Consider the following 16,530-nt stretch of genomic DNA (forward strand, 5'->3'; position numbering starts at 1 on the left):
GCACTTGTTTCTGTAATAAATTTTTGACCCATAGTATAATAATAACACAAGGTATCTAACTCCGATTTACACCGAGTACCCCCCTGCCTTAGAATCGCGCTCATTTACACTTTCATAGGAAATGCACGGGTAAACTGTTTATACCTATGTCTTCTACGATAATTTATCTACACAACCATATCTGGCATGCTTGTCTTTATTTTCTTTAATCTCTGTAATCAGCGTCAAAACTCTGATCGCCGAGTGGAAAGTAAACCTGTACCATAGAATTGTATGTTCTAGTCCCGGGCAAAGAATTAGACCTCGAATTTGATTGGCTAAAAATCTGTTTCTAAAATTATATCGTAAAAACATCGTAGTGTTTTTATGGAAAATAAAACACTATGAAATTTTATTTATTCCATGCAATATTTAAAATCTGGAATTGAATTTTTAAACCCACGCATTCTTTAATTTTTCTCTTTGCCCGAGACTAGAGTTAAACTACAAACACCACGTTTATGAAGTTGTCATCAACCTCCACTTCTGCCATACTAGTAATTATTGATTTTATGTTTATGTTTTTTTTTTTTTACTTTTTAATAGATAAAATATAAAGGACTCATTATAGCAAGATTATTATATGTCTGTTGGGGTACAATCGTAGCTCAAAGCGTGTTCTTTCTTGATCCTGATCGTGAAAGAAATTGCAAAGAACGTGTTATTTCGTACACGAGTGCGCGATGAACGTATTGTATCGTAAGAGTACGTATGAAAACGTAGGAGATCCTTTCTAATCGATAACTCGTATCGTGATATTCGTGACAGATCGAGGTCCTTTCTCGACTAAATCTTGATAATCCTATTGGGACGTAATCCATCTTATCCGAACGGAAGTCAGATCGTCAGAGATCGCATGTCATGAAATTTATCCATCGTTGCCATAGCGCATAAAAGCGTAACGAAACGTATGAAAACGCACCTATATACGTATCTCTGCGATCAACTACGATCGATCTATCGTGACGTGCGTAACTGACCGCACGACAGTGGGAACGTAGCATTAACGCGGAGTATAACGCTGGTTTAAATGTCAAAGTAAGTCATTAACTGTAGAAATCAGTGCTTCTCATCCAATATTTCACACCAAATTTCTTACTGTGTACCATTTTAGAGTGGAAAACGACAATTACATACCACCTTTTCGTTTCCTAATGACTGCAGCTATGTTCCATTCGAACACAGAAGAACATGGGCAAGACCCTCGTTAAGACATGGTGCATATTATGCAATAAGTAAGGAAATAGTCATAGTAAACCAACATAGTTTCATTTTTTTCAGACAAATTTACTTCTTACGAGGGTTGTTCAACAAATAATGTCCTGAACTGTATGACATACAATACAATATCATTAAGCTTGACTTTCTCTCCTTATTGAATCTTTAATGAATTTATAACAGTGTGTGTGACCACAATCACATAGTTTCATCGTGAGAAGCTGGAAAACAAGGGCTATTCGAGAAACTGCATTAAAAATGAATGGTAAAGAATGAGTAAACAAGAGTGAAAATAAAAGCTTCAATGAAGCTACTGTAAAACTTTTTAAAAATCCAAAAGAAATATTTACTGAAGTATTTGAAATTTAGAGCAACCAATGCCTGTTTTATAGACAAATGAGCAAGTGGATTCCAATGATAAAAAATATATAATCGACATAAAAAATGGGTACCGTCCTTGCCAACAAAAATTATAAAAACTTTTGTATTGCTTGCCAAATTTTAACAAATAATATTTGATGATGTATGATTGACTTTAAGACACATAGCAAATTTGATAGACATAATTTCGGGAGTAATTTACACTGATTTTAAGAAATGCTTGACGGTGAAAATAGCTTAGTTCTCAACGGTCACCCTATTGAAAAATGAGTGCAAACGACAGCGTATACGAATGTCTTAACAATTATTTTAAAATATCAGTAACTGTAGTTATCCACGTTTGTTTGAAATTCAAACAGATCATAAAACTTGAACCAATTGCTTAAAACCCTCAAAACAAAATTAACCATGAGATGTACTTGACAAAAACAGCGAGGGTCTGACAAGAGCAAAGAATTCCAAGAGCACAAAGACAGATTTATATGCAAATTTCTTAAATATTAGTGGCTTTGTTGGTCAAATTCGTATTCGGGGAGACAGTTTCATTTCTGGAGGAGTCTAGAAAGCAATTTTTTGTTTAAAAAATCGAAAGGTTTATTTGAGGAAGGACCCAAAATCAGGAATACACTACATTAAATTTCTTCATGACAGCGTCTAAACCCGCACGCCCTGAAAAATAATAGTTTTTGGGAAAAACAGAAAGTTAATCTTTTTACACATAAACAATATTCGCCAGATCTTTGACCTTTTGACTTGTTTCTATTTCCAAACTTGAAAAAACACCTTTCAGAAGGAAGAAACAAGTCCAGGAAATCATAGGATACGTCATTTTCCAGTATACTAAGGGTCACACCCAAAAATGAGTTTTAAAAACAATCTGAAATTGGATAAAAATGTTATGGACATTTGTTTTAATTCAAGGAGAATATTTGATTTAAACCATTCAGACCAAATCATTGAAAAGTGTCTTTTGCTTCTTTCCGAGCACCGAGGACATTATGTATTGAACCGCCCTCGTAGTATAATTTATTGACCAGTTGGTAAGTTCCGATTAACTTCCCCGTCATTATCAATTCGAGAACATGGAATAAAAAATACCCCTCCCCCACGATTTGGCTATGAAATATTTAATAGCCATTCTCTGTAACCACTTAAACTTCGTTGCCACACCTGGTCACCGATTTTGATGAAACTTCATCCATGCTTAGTACTTGACACCAGAAACAAATATCAATATTAATCAAAATTTCGTTGCTATGTGTCTCGGTTGCTATGGCAACGGCCGGAAAAGTTTGAAAATTTGAGATTTTCAGCCACTTTAGAGATTGACTGTGGCTTAATAAAAACTAGAAAGAACAAACAAACCATTCTCACAAAAACATGACACCTGGATGTCACTTATACTGTAAAGAAACTGTTTAGAATATATCTCTAAGTAAGTGGTAACCAAGGGTACATTTGGAATACATTTACAATGCTGAAATATGTTGAAAAACACTCCGTATTCACTAATGGTAGGTATTACATGCTCAAACTCAATCAACAACTTACGAAAAACAATGAAAATGGTTGACCTTCAGTATATAAGTATAAACAATATTATTCTATAAATAACTTTTATGGTTGCCATGGTAACACAGTGTAACCATGCAAAACCAGTAACTAAGATTGGGTTAATGCTACTGTCTTGAGGAAAAACATGAAAATTCAAGACTGGCAAATATGCATCCTAAGGACCTTGCAACACCAAAACCATCAGAAAAATTGGGTATAATTGCTACTTTGCAGTGTAACCATGGAAACAAAGTACCAGTGCTTAAAAGTGAACTATTTTTCGCTGCATTAAGAATTAAATTGCCATCTAATCAAGAAACAAATTAAAGGACTCAGCTTGAATAGTAGCAATAGTACCAATTGTTTGCTTTGCCGCAAATGTTAACTATGGGGCTCTAAACATGTTAAAAAATGCCATTTTTCGAACTTTAAGACATGTTGCCATGGTAACTATAAAACATAGCAACCAATTTTTGCCTGATTTCAGTTTAGGGTATCAATGACTTTTATCATAGAGAGTTTGGAGATATTCTGAGACTATGCGTGCTACAGCTCCTATATAAAATTTCAAATCATTACAGAGAATGGCTCTTAATCTGGAGCGAAAGTTTGGGGTTTATCCATCTGTAAATTGTACCTAATTCAGAAAAACCTTCCTGATCCAATTATCTAATTAAAATTAGATCTTTGATCCGATCCAGTTAGATCGCTACACAATTAATTTTAGAAATTCTAATGAACAACGACTCATTCAAAGTTTGTAAAGCAATTTTTCATATTTATATAATTTAGTTCTCATTGGTAAGTTGCTCCTATTTTCAAACATTAAAATATGGTTGTAGCTAGCTAATATGTTGAATTTTTCTTTCTTTTTTTTCTAATAGATATGTTAGAAATTCACAATGTTGTCATTAAAAAGTTGAAGAGAAATTGTAAAATAATATTATGGATTAATTCATGATAAAAAAGATTATATATATATATATAATCTTTATATCAGTTTTGGTTCGATATCTGTAGCCTACTTTGTTGTGAATTCCTTCCATGATATCTTATATTTTCAGTTATAAACTTCTCAATTAAAACAAGACATTTCTTGTGTGCGTTACCCTCGACCATTCGTAATGGCGATTACTTGATATACGTTTTCATTTTGAATAAAAATGACCAGATAAAATGAGAATATATATATACTCTATGTGCTTATGTTCATGAGCCTTTGTGGTTTGTTACTTTTAAAACATTGTGAATTACTAAATACGTTTACGTACAATGTTACAAAGACGAAAATGGGAATCTGTGGAACGCCGTCACTGCCTTATGTGGAGAACTTTCATAATATGCTGATCCTTTGTCATTATATAATGGTATTTTGTCATTATATGATGGTATTTTGTCATTATATGATGGTATTTTGTCATTTAATATGATGGTAATTTGTCATTATATGATGGTATTTTGCCATTATATGCTGGTACTTTGTCATTATATGATGGTATTTTGTCATTATATGATGGTATTTTGTCATCATATGATGGTACTTTGTCATTATATGATGGTATTTTGTCATTATAATTATGGTGGTACTACTGCACATTCATTCCATAGATTTTTTTTCCGCGAATGTTTAACCTTTCTTTACATAAATAAAAAGTTCCCAAAATTATCATATTTAATAAATTTTTTCCACTCCTAATTATCTCTTCACTATCTATCTAGTTTCCCTTTCTAACTAACATTTAATGCTTTAAATTAAAGGATTCAAATTCTTGAAAAAAAAAACTAATGCAGTAAATAAATTCAAAACATTGCAGATGATATTCCATCATATTCAATATCCTTCTGACACTCGATTTAGACATACATATTCCAACCCTTCTGACATTCCACTCTGTTTCTAGAAGGGCCCCAATCGAGTGGGCCCCTGTTCAGGCTTCGGTTTGGTAAAGCAACATGCAAACGACGTCATATGACGTCAGAGCCTTATACGCACCGCGAATGTCACGTGCAGTTTGACGAGTCCGATCTAAATGAAAGCTGGATAAGTATCTGCGCTCGCACCGTGAACATATTAGGTAAAATGTCTTCGGAATTGTCGTGAAAAGTCTATCTCAATAATAGAAGTATATGGCACGCCAAATTCACAAAAATGAGCAAAACATAGTTTCACAGTCGATAAACTAGGTTTATCGGTTGTAAACTATAGTTTACGGACTGTAAACTATAGTTAACAACGTTAATCTATATTTTACATCCGCAAAACCATAGTTAACGCGATAATTTATGTTTCACAACCGTAAACTATACTTAACACTGAAAACAATCATTTGCTATTGCAAAACATAGATTATCTGATAAATACAGTTTCACGATTTGTAAACTATAGTTTACAAACCGTTAACTATAGTTAACGATCTGATAAATATAGTTTCACGATTTTTTAAACAATGATTAACAACTCTTAATTATAGTTTACGATTGTAAACTATAGTTTACAAACGTGAATCTATGTTTATCAACAAAATCTATTGTTAACGCTTATTACAGACAGATAAACTTAGATTATCATTCGTAAACTATAGTTAACAACCGTTAAATATAGTTTTACAGATGAAAACTACGAATTGTAAACTATAGTTTACGATTTGTAAACTATAGTTTACAGTCGATAAACCTAGTTTATCAATTGTGAAACTAGGTTTATCTCATTTTTGTGAATTTGGCGTGCCATAGATAAACTTAGATTATCATTCATAAACTATAGTTAACAACCGTTAAATATAGTTTTACAGATGAAAACTATACTTAACGAATCGTTAACTATAGTTAACGATTTGTAAAGTATAGATTACAGTCGATAAACCTAGTTTATCAATTGTAAAACTAGGTTTAGCTCATTTTTGTGAATTTGGCGTGCCATAGAAGTCATTAAACAAAAATCCGTGTCATAAAATTCCTAAGTCATTTACAAAAGTATCCTCCAACTTCTATTGCATATTTCATCATTATTTCATTAATGAAAAAAAGTGATTCATTTTCTGCAAAACGACTCAGAATGAAGCAGTTTGAATATTTTACGAAATTCGAGTGTATATGACGTCATTTTGAATCGCCATTTTGAGTAAATTAACACATTTCAAATTTAAACAACTAAATTTTCCGAATTAAAGTGATAAATGCGAGCGCAGCGAGCGGAAGCGACTCTCGTCACTGCGAGCTCTAACGACAACGCCTGGACGAAGAGAAAATTCGAACTACTGCACATTCATATATTAGAATTTTTTCCGCAATAATTTGGACCCACAATGCGCATCGCTTCGTGTAGAAACGCTAAAGCAACGTTCTGCGAGAATAACAACAAGAATTTAAATGAATAATAAACTTGCCTTAATTTAATGAATTTCTGCCGAAAGATGGTCAATACAAGAGGCCCATGGGCCACATCGCTCACCTGAGCATTAAAGGTAGGGAAAAGTAGAAAATGGCTTTTTATTGTAAAGTTTAAATCAAAAAGTAGTAACTTGACCAATCATGGATTTGCTATTTTTTAGAATATGATTTTTTAAGAATTTTCTTTAAAAACTTTGGTCGGACAGTTTGGCCCCGCCCTACCCCTAGGGTTCGTGATTTGAACAAATTTGAATCTACACTACTTGAGCATGCTTCCATATAAATATGATGAATTATGGCTTTGTCATTCTTGAGATGAAGATGCTTAAAGAATTTTCCTATATATTTCTATGTAAAACTTTGGTCGGCCATTTTGGCCCCGCCCTACCCCGGGGGGTCATGATTTGAACAAACTTGAAACTACACTACCTGAACATACTTCCAATCCATATATATATATGATGAATTGTGGCTTTTTCATTCTTGAGAAGAAGATTTTTAACGAATTTTCCTATATATTTCTATGTAAAACTTTGGTCGGCCATTTTGGCCCCGTCCTACCCCGGGGGTCATGATTTGAACAAATTTGAAACTACACTACCTGAATTTAACATGCTTCCATATAAATATGATGAATTAAGGCTTTGTCATTCTTGAGAAGAAGATTTTGAAAGAATTTTTCTATATATTTCTATGTAAAACTTTGGTTAGCCATTTTGGCCCCGCCCTACCCCTGGAGGTCATGATTTGAACAAACTTGAATCTACACTACCTGAGGATGTTTCCACCTAAGTTTCATCTTTCCTGGCACAGTGGTTCTTAAGAAGAAGATTTTTAAAATATGCCACCAAATTTTCATTAATTCCCAATTATCCCCCCTTGAACGAGGGCGTGGCCCTTCATTTGAATAAACTTCACCCAATGATACTTTGTGGCAAGTTTGGTTGAAATTGGCCCAGCGGTTCTTGAGAAGAAGTCGAAAATGTGAAAAGTCTACAGACAGACAGACAGACGGACGGACGGACGGACGGACAGACAGACGGACGCCGGACAAAATGTGATCAGAAAAGCTCACTTTTCGCTGCCGTACAGATTTGGAGTTCAAATTACGCTCAGTGCCGTGACAGTTTTTATTATTATTACGTTAAATTTATGACACTGCGTTACTGTGACGTCACAAACAAAGTAGGTACAGATATATACTTTTTTGCCTTTCACTTTTTGCTGGAAATGCAATACCAATAAAATTAAATGTATACAGATGCAGTGTAATTGAAACACAGTTGTGCATAAATACTATTCACAAGTTTTCGTGATTTATCGTTGAAAATTCTATTGTACTTGAAAAAGGTTTATTTCTGTTTGTACACCCAGTCTAATTAACATTAGACCTTTCATCTCGCACTTCGTTTTTGATATGTCGCTTCGTGAAAGAAAGCGACATATCAAGAACGAAGAGCGAGATAAAAGGTCTAATTTTAATTAGGTTGTTTGTAAACCTTAATATATATTTTTTTACGTAGACCTTACATAATTTATCAAATGTACCCGGTCCGTAGCTGAAAACTGACCTGTTAGTATCTCCGAAAAAAATACATATTGATAGACCGGTCTGTCAAAATATTAGTTCTGCAACTAACCCGACTACAAGAAAGGCCGAGGGGGGTGGGGTGGAGTCTTAAAAAAATCTAACCCCCCCCCCTAAAAAAACCCTAAATTGTTCTGATATAATTAAATACGATCTCAAAAATTCTATTTCGTGCTTATGTGTGTAAGGGGTGGTCAGGAGTCTTATTTTTGGTTAACTTTTCGGAAAAAGAAACCTTGAACACACTAGAAGTGAGAGGGTGTGTGTGGGGGGGGGGGGGGGGAGGGTATTATCTAAATAAAGATTTACTGTTAAACTAAACTCGAAAAAATACCTCTACGGTATACGATCACTCCTTTTCCTGAACCACTTAAGGTAGGTCGCGGGTTTGCTTTTGTCATCAGTTTTGGTACACAAATGTGACGATTCGAGCGGTTGTTTTGTGCACATTTGATTATGACGTCGGTTACGTAACAAAGGCAACGTTACGTTGTTTCCCGCTTAATTCTTTGCAAACGACTTCAAGTCTGTGTGAATCAAGTAGATTATTTTACAAAGTGCAAGCTATTGTACTTAAACTTCTTACATATTTTATATGTACCATTAAATTTCAGTCTGAATTCTGATGTGATTAAATGTAATGTCTTAGGACTAATTAAGTACAATACCAAATGAAAGGAATAATTTATATTGTAAGTGTAACTAAACTGCTAAAACTCAATCAGAATAAATCAGCGTAAAAGTTATGGTGTGCAGAAAGAAAGTTATCATGAATAAAAATTGTTTAGCGGAAAACTCAGGGGAACATGCGTATTGCATCATTCCTGCCAATCAAAGCCTGGGCGAAAATATGCGTATACTGTATAGGGGATTAATTTCACGGGTTGTAATTTTCACGGTTTTCTTTCATCGGACACGATCGCGGTTTCTTGAATTCGCGGAATTCTTATGATAAAGAAGTTACCTCCCTTGTCTATATCCGTCTATATCCGTTTAATCCATAGCTATATATAAATTACATTCATCCTTGTTATGTCTTTATTTCACGAAAAACAGAGTCGGTTAATATAAAATAGTTAGACTTAATAAATAATTGACGATAAATTAATACAGGTGCAGTTATCAAAAGTCACTGACTATAAAAAGTATATACTTTTCAGAATGGAAATCCTCATCACTAAAAACGGGTTAAATTTAATTTCATGCACTTTCCTGGTTTTTTTTAAAATTATCATTATTGTTTTGTTCTTATGTATTTAATAAATTGTGACATGCATTTAAAATTCAAATTTATACTGTAAACACCTGGACTGTAAGCCTATAAGAAACTGTAAACGATTTATAAGTATCTTTTTTTTTCTATGTACTATTCTTTTATATAACAAAAGCTGAAAGTGTAAAAGCTAAATGCAGTGTTTTACATCTTGCGTATTGAAATTTGAGATTAAAACAAATTAACAAATGCAAATGTTTGAGAATTAGGGCCATATACTATAGCTTGCGACTGATATAGAAAGAGCATTGCAGGTTACACCATCCCCCCCCCCCCCCGGCCGCTAATATCCTCAGTATCGGGATATTTTCTTACCGTTTTCGAATAAAGCCATCAGATTTTTTGTGTTATGCCTGAAATCCTATCGACCATGGATTTTTTTAAAAAAATACAGGTAGTAATAACTATATATTTTATCACTCGCGTTGTTGTCGCTGTACATTTTTTTCTCATGCACGAGGAATGTTTATACCGTTCATTCTGACTTTGTGATCAGAATGTGAATTTCACAATACTAGTGAAAATAAGTTGCTGGTCATTCTAATATGTCTCTGGAATAAATTAAATAATTGATAAAATTTACTTTTGTATCTATGTCACCTTTTAAATCTTGCATATTCCAAAAGTCAAGATATTTATACTCGTATTGTAAACGTGACTACGTTCAACACGCAACATTTTAGCAGTATAAAAGAAAACTTTGAAATTATTTAGCAAAAAATCTAGCGAGAAGACATATTGATTTTTTTATATTAATAGTTTTGATTTTACTTCATCTTCACATTTTGAAATTCCTGACTAATTCGTCTACGTCTGTAAAAAGTTATCCAATCTTTTTAAAAGAAACTATTTTCACAAAATTGGCTTATAATGTCATTTTTCCATACATTTCAATAGTAAAGCGTAAAAAAAGTTCTATCAACAATACCGCATTTACAGTACTATATCATTTAAACTACGTAGGCAAATTTAATAAAAATTGCAGATAATATGCTGTGAATTCTAAGGAATATTATATCAAATTTTCAGGATATGTTTTCTCGTAAGAATTTTTATGCAGTAAACCCGCGACCTACCTTAAGTACGAAGGTTGTTAGGAAAGTTCGCGGACAAGTTCTATTATGAGCACGCTATTTCCTTGAAACCGGTAAAACTCTTCAGATAAAAACTTTACCTATTTTCTTATGAACATACAAAGATTCGGTGTTTTCCGGTGATTTGTAACAAAAATATACCCGGTACAGCTATATTAATGTGATAAAACGTGCTTCACAGAGCATGCTACTTTTACGCACGTTTACATCACATAGACTTTTTATTGAAAGTAAAAAAATGCACAGTTGTAGCGTATTGTTATAAATTATTTTTTATATTTGTGAAAATATAACCAGTTAGATTTTGGTCATAAGTTGTTAAAGCAATTCCTGGACTAAATCCGTTGTTTTGTGTTAACGGGAAAGAAGGAATGTTGGCGGGTATAACAAAGTAGTGGCGCTGTGGGGCCGTAATAAAACGTAAAGGGTAAAGGTGCCGTATTCCTTATGGTCTTCCAATACAAAGTCCAAGAATTGGTAAATCAGGTTTCCGAATTTATTAAAGACGATGGTAAATAATAAACCATGAATTTTTAACAATATCTTACGAGACTTAATCGAGTTGGATGTGGCCGGTAGAGCGTCGGGCCTCCAAACTGAAGAGATTATAATGGACATAGACATTTGTAAGATTAAGATTAAACAATAATTGACTTTTGACACTAGTTGAGTTAATTGATGGATAGGTGTGTTTCTTTGATAAAATTGACATGAAAGAGGTTAGAAAGAAATTGTACAAATAAAGTTATTGGTAAAGGATTAACGAATCCCGAGGCATTTACACCTAAAGAGCAACAGTTATTTTGACAGAGTCACAGAGTGTCAATTGGAATGTCTTAATCCTATTTCAAAGGGAATGAGATAAATAAGACACAATTTACTACAAATAAGCACATATTAAAAACAGATAAAGAATTTCACAGATAAACGTCCGAATTTAATATTAATTATTAAAAAGTTATACTAATTCGAAAATGTTAATTTTTGCTCGGTGATAATATCCTTCGGCCTCCGGGAAAACACGTCCTCGTGTTTTAGAAAGTAACAACCTCAATAAAATGGTTGGTACTGTTGGCCTTGGTACTGTCCGTGGAAGTTGTTGTACACGGGGTAAGGGTTGCCGTTGGGTCCGTTTTGTCTCTCGTAATCAATAATATCCTCCAGCCTTTCGATTTCCTCAACTTGGTCTTCGATTTGATTGCGGAGATTTCCGATTTCTTGGCTTTGAGAGTTGATTGTGAAACGGAGGGAACTGATCTCTTGAACTTGAGTATCAATTTTAAATCGAAGGCATGCGATCCCTGCATCTCGTTCTTCAATCTCATCCCGTAGACTGGACAAGTCCTGATGTGACAAGTAAAGATGAGTTGTTAACTTCTCAATTTCTTCGGTTTGCTTTTGGTTTTGGGCCGAAACTTCTAACACACGATCTGAGGTCATTGTATTGATTTTATTGGCATTATTCAATTTAATCCGTAGGTCTATTATTTCCTGTTGCAATCCCGGTCTAGCATTTTGTAGGTTCTGAAGGTTTGTCTCTAGTTGTGAGACTTTCAAAGTACTTGCTGTTTGAATGGAGGAGAGCTGTTCCTTAGTTGACTCAAATTTTTGCTCGGTGTTACGGAGTTTTTGAAGCAGTTCTTTGATCCGGATATTTGAGTTTTTGAGCTGTTCTTTTGTTTTTGAAATTTCACAGCGAAGAGATAAGGTTAAGTCCACACATTTGTGAAAAGCAGTTTGCTTAAGACTGTGGAATGGCGAGTTTGGCGCAGAAGACTGGTGCACTGAAAAAAAACAACTAGTAAATTTACTACAAATAAGCACATATTAAAAACAGATAAAGAATTTCACAGATAAACGTCCGAATTTAATATTAATTATTAAAAAGTTATACTAATTCGAAAATGTTAATTTTTGCTCGGTGATAATAATGTCGATCTTTTAACACCTGTCACATTTTCAAATCGTGTTCCTAAATACACGACTAAGACTAAGTTTGCTTCGTATGTTTTCTTCGTCTTTTCACCCTTGATCGGAAACTCAGATGCAGTCTGTGGATTGTTTGAATCAATAAAATAAAGAAGTTTAGGTGTATAAAAACTTAATTCATTATTTCTCTAAAGATTTTATTAATTAAATCATGGGCATTTGTTTCTGTGATAATTTTAACTCATAGTAGAGTAATGATATTTTAAAAATATTGATTTTTAAAAATATATCACAACCCCAAAGAAATAAAAAATAAAATAAAAAAGTCTTTGTTCTTTGCGTATAAACCCTTCAAGGTCCTTAAAAAAAATCAAGAAGCGTTTGTTAATTGACATATCTAATTCTTTTTAAAATCGCTTGCATACATGTACCTGTTAGATAATAAAATAAATACTACATGTGTATTTGTATTACTACAGGTTTAATTGACGTTGATATCTCGAGAAAATCAAGATATTAGAAGAGGTATTTGCCCGGGCGTGACGAGGAGGGGTACGGCAGTGAAAAGGTTCTATTCTGCAACGTGTCTGTGGAAGGAAGGGGTGGGGGGGGGGGCTTAACCTATACTGCAATTTTCAATGGTGACGTCTCCATATCAGTGAAATATTCTAGGGAGGGACGTTAAACAGTATACAATCAATCAATGCCTATACTATGTCTGAGAAAAAAGCCCCCCACCCCTCTCGGTTCCGACGCCTGTGAACAGTGTAATAATGTAAATTTTTATATGGAGTTCAAAATAAAACAAACGTCTGGATGTGTACTAACCTCTGCTGGACCAAATAATAATTATTTGGCAAATTGCCGTTAGAAGTTATTTCTAGCCTTCTTTTTAAAAATCAGGACCAGACTAAAAGTCCCTTGAAGCGAACGATGTCATTTTTAAGTAGGTTAATAATTGATTTAATATTAACAAAATACGAGTTTGATGTGGCAGGCGCGGATCCAGAAATTTTTTCCAGGGGGGGGGGTCCACCCAGTCAAGAAAAATATTCCAATCCCAAAAATTTCTTGACAAGCAAAAAAAAAAAAAAAAAAGAAAACCTTCACTCGCCGAACGTGAAAAACCTACTTCGTGGGGGGGGGGGGGGGGGGGGAATCTTTGACTTCTATTGCCTCAAATCTTTCACTTTTCATACCCATTTTACTCATATTCAAGTTCACCAGGGGGGTCAACGGTTTCCAGGTGGGGTCCAAGGTGACTTTTTTCTTGCTACAGTATATACATTTTTAACAGTGTAAATTCCAGGGGGGGGGGTCCTGTGCCCCCCCCCCCCCTCTAGATCCGTGCATGCCACTGTGGGGTGCCTGAAAATGAGTTAGGTATCTTGTGATAAATATAAGTACCTTATACTTATAAGTATATGGGTCATTCTCAAATTTTGTCCAGATTCCATCAAGAGAATTTAGAGAAAATAAATCCTGAGAACTAAATACTTTACAGTTTTATGTTAGTAATGAAACATCAGAGATGCGTAAAAAATGTTGAAACACTAAGAATTCTATCAACATTTACTATAAAATCCATTTTAAGTAGGTGCATCCAGCAATAAACGTCCATTGTGTTACTTACTTAGAAATCGCAATAAAATAATAACTAACAAAAATTTACGGTTTCTAGAATCATAATCTCAAAATCTTGATCAAAAATATTCTATCAAAACAAACTGAGGGTTCTTAAGAAAGAAATTTCAGATGACATGAAGCTGAAAGTTGTTAGAATTATAAAATTTGATTATTCTTACATATATATCTTAAGGATATGTCATTTTACCTAAGCATGAAATACTGGCTTTGTGAATATACTTTGTATTAGAAGACCACAGGATTATGTAGCAAGTTTTGATAAAATTGTAGAAAGATTTGGAAAATACATTCAGGAAACATAGGTAATCAAAGATTACGAAGCTCACCTCGACGAATGTTATCAGTTTAAGTACTGCAAATCTCACATCATATTTTCTTAATATTAAGTATTCATCCCAACAACAATATTCTTGCAAGTTGTGTTTAACCCCTTACATGGTTAATATACACATTTCTACGCGTGTAGCATGAAAAACATGTATAGTGTAAACAAATATTCATAACTTTGTTAATACTGCAGATATCAAGGACTAAAAGTTCATTCGGATTGATCTGTTCCCGAAACTTTAACCTGGTCTCTTGTATGGAAAATATAGATCAGATCCAGCATTCGAAGCAAGTCTGGTAGTGTCCATCCCTAGATACATCATCCATACAAGTTTGGTTTAGCTAAGGCATATAGTTACTTGGGAATGAAAATGTAGGTCAGATCCAGCATCCGAAACAAGTCTGTTAGTTTCCATCCCTAGATACATCATCCATGCAAGTTTGGTTCAGGTAGGGCTTATAGTTACTTGAGAATGAAAATGTAGGTCAGATCCAGCATCCGAAGCAAGTCTGATAGTTTCCATCCCTAGATGCATCATCCATGCAAGTTTGGTCCAAATAGGGCTTATAGTTACTTGGGAATGAAAATGTAGGTCAGATCCAGCATCCGAAGCTAGTCTGGTAGTGTCCATCCCCAGATATATCATCAATGCAAGTTTGGTTCAGGTAGGGCTTATAGTTACTTGGGAATGAAAATGTAGGTCAGATCCAGCATCCGAAGCAAGTCTGGTAGTGTCCATCCCTAGATGCATCATCCATGCAAGTTTGGTCCAAATAGGACTTATAGTTACTTGGGAATGAAAATATAGGTCAAATCCAGCATCCGAAGCTAGTCTGGTAGTGTCCATCCCTAGATATATCATCAATGCAAGTTTGGTTCAGGTAGGGCTTATAGTTACTTGGGAATGAAAATGTAGGTCAGATCCAGCATCCGAAGCAAGTCTGGTAGTGTCCATCCCTAGATGCATCATCCATGCAAGTTTGGTCCAAATAGGGCTTATAGTTCCTGAGGAATGGACCTGCTCCAAAAACTTTAACCTGGTCACTCATCTGGAAAATGTCGGTCAGATCCAGCATCCGAAGCAAGTATTGTAGTGTCCATCCCTAGATGCATCATCCATGCAAGTTTGGTCCAGGTAGGGCTTATAGTTCCTTGGGAATAGACCTGCTCCAAAAACTTTAACCTGGTCACTCATCTGGAAAATGTAGGTCAGATCCAGCATCCGAAGCAAGTCTGGCAGTGTACATCCCTAGATGCATCATCCATGCAAGTTTGGTCCGGGTAGTGCTTATAATTTCTTTGGGAATGGACCTGCTCCAAAAACTTTAACCTGCTCCAAAAACTTTAACCTGGTCACTCATCTAGAAAATGTAGGTCAGATCCAGCATCCGAAGCAAGTCTGGTAGTGTGCACCCCTAGATGCATCATCCATGCAAGTTTGGTTCAGGTAGGGCTTATAGTTACTTGGGAATAGACTTGCTCCTAAAACTTTAACCTGGGACGCCGACACTAACGCCGACGCCGACGCCAACGCCGGGGGTATAGCATAAGCTCATCTCGACTTCGTCGAGGTGAGCTAAAAATGGTTGAGTTACACCAAGGACATATTCATAACACAAAGGACATAAAAGTAACACAAAAGACGTTTTGTTCAAACCTTAAGAATAAATAATAAACTTGTTCCCCTTCCCCCGCAAAAAGCACAACAATGGCATTATCTAATAGATGTTAATGAAAGTATATGATTTTAAGAAAAAAATTGCTTGAGATTTCATTTCTTTTTACATTTGGAGTCTGACTAGTAACACCAATGATTAAAAAGTAACAACATAGACATAATTGTCCAATTATAAAGATACGTAAACATCAACAAAAAATAAAAATAAGTTATGCATGAATAATGCAGGATTACTATCATAGGACCTAGAATCTTTGATCGGTGCATGTACAAGTATATGTCCAAAAAGAAGTTGTAACACCAAAGACAAAAGATAACACAATGGACATCTCATTTTATTTGTTTTGTTTTACATACAGCCTCCTTCCACACTGGGTTATCTATTCAATATTTCCTACCTACAGGATGTGG

This window comes from Saccostrea cucullata, unplaced genomic scaffold (genome assembly GCF_032062105.1).
Source record: "Saccostrea cucullata isolate Sc308-1 unplaced genomic scaffold, CSIRO_AGI_Scuc_v1 ctg1343, whole genome shotgun sequence".
Classification (NCBI taxonomy): domain Eukaryota; kingdom Metazoa; phylum Mollusca; class Bivalvia; order Ostreida; family Ostreidae; genus Saccostrea; species Saccostrea cuccullata.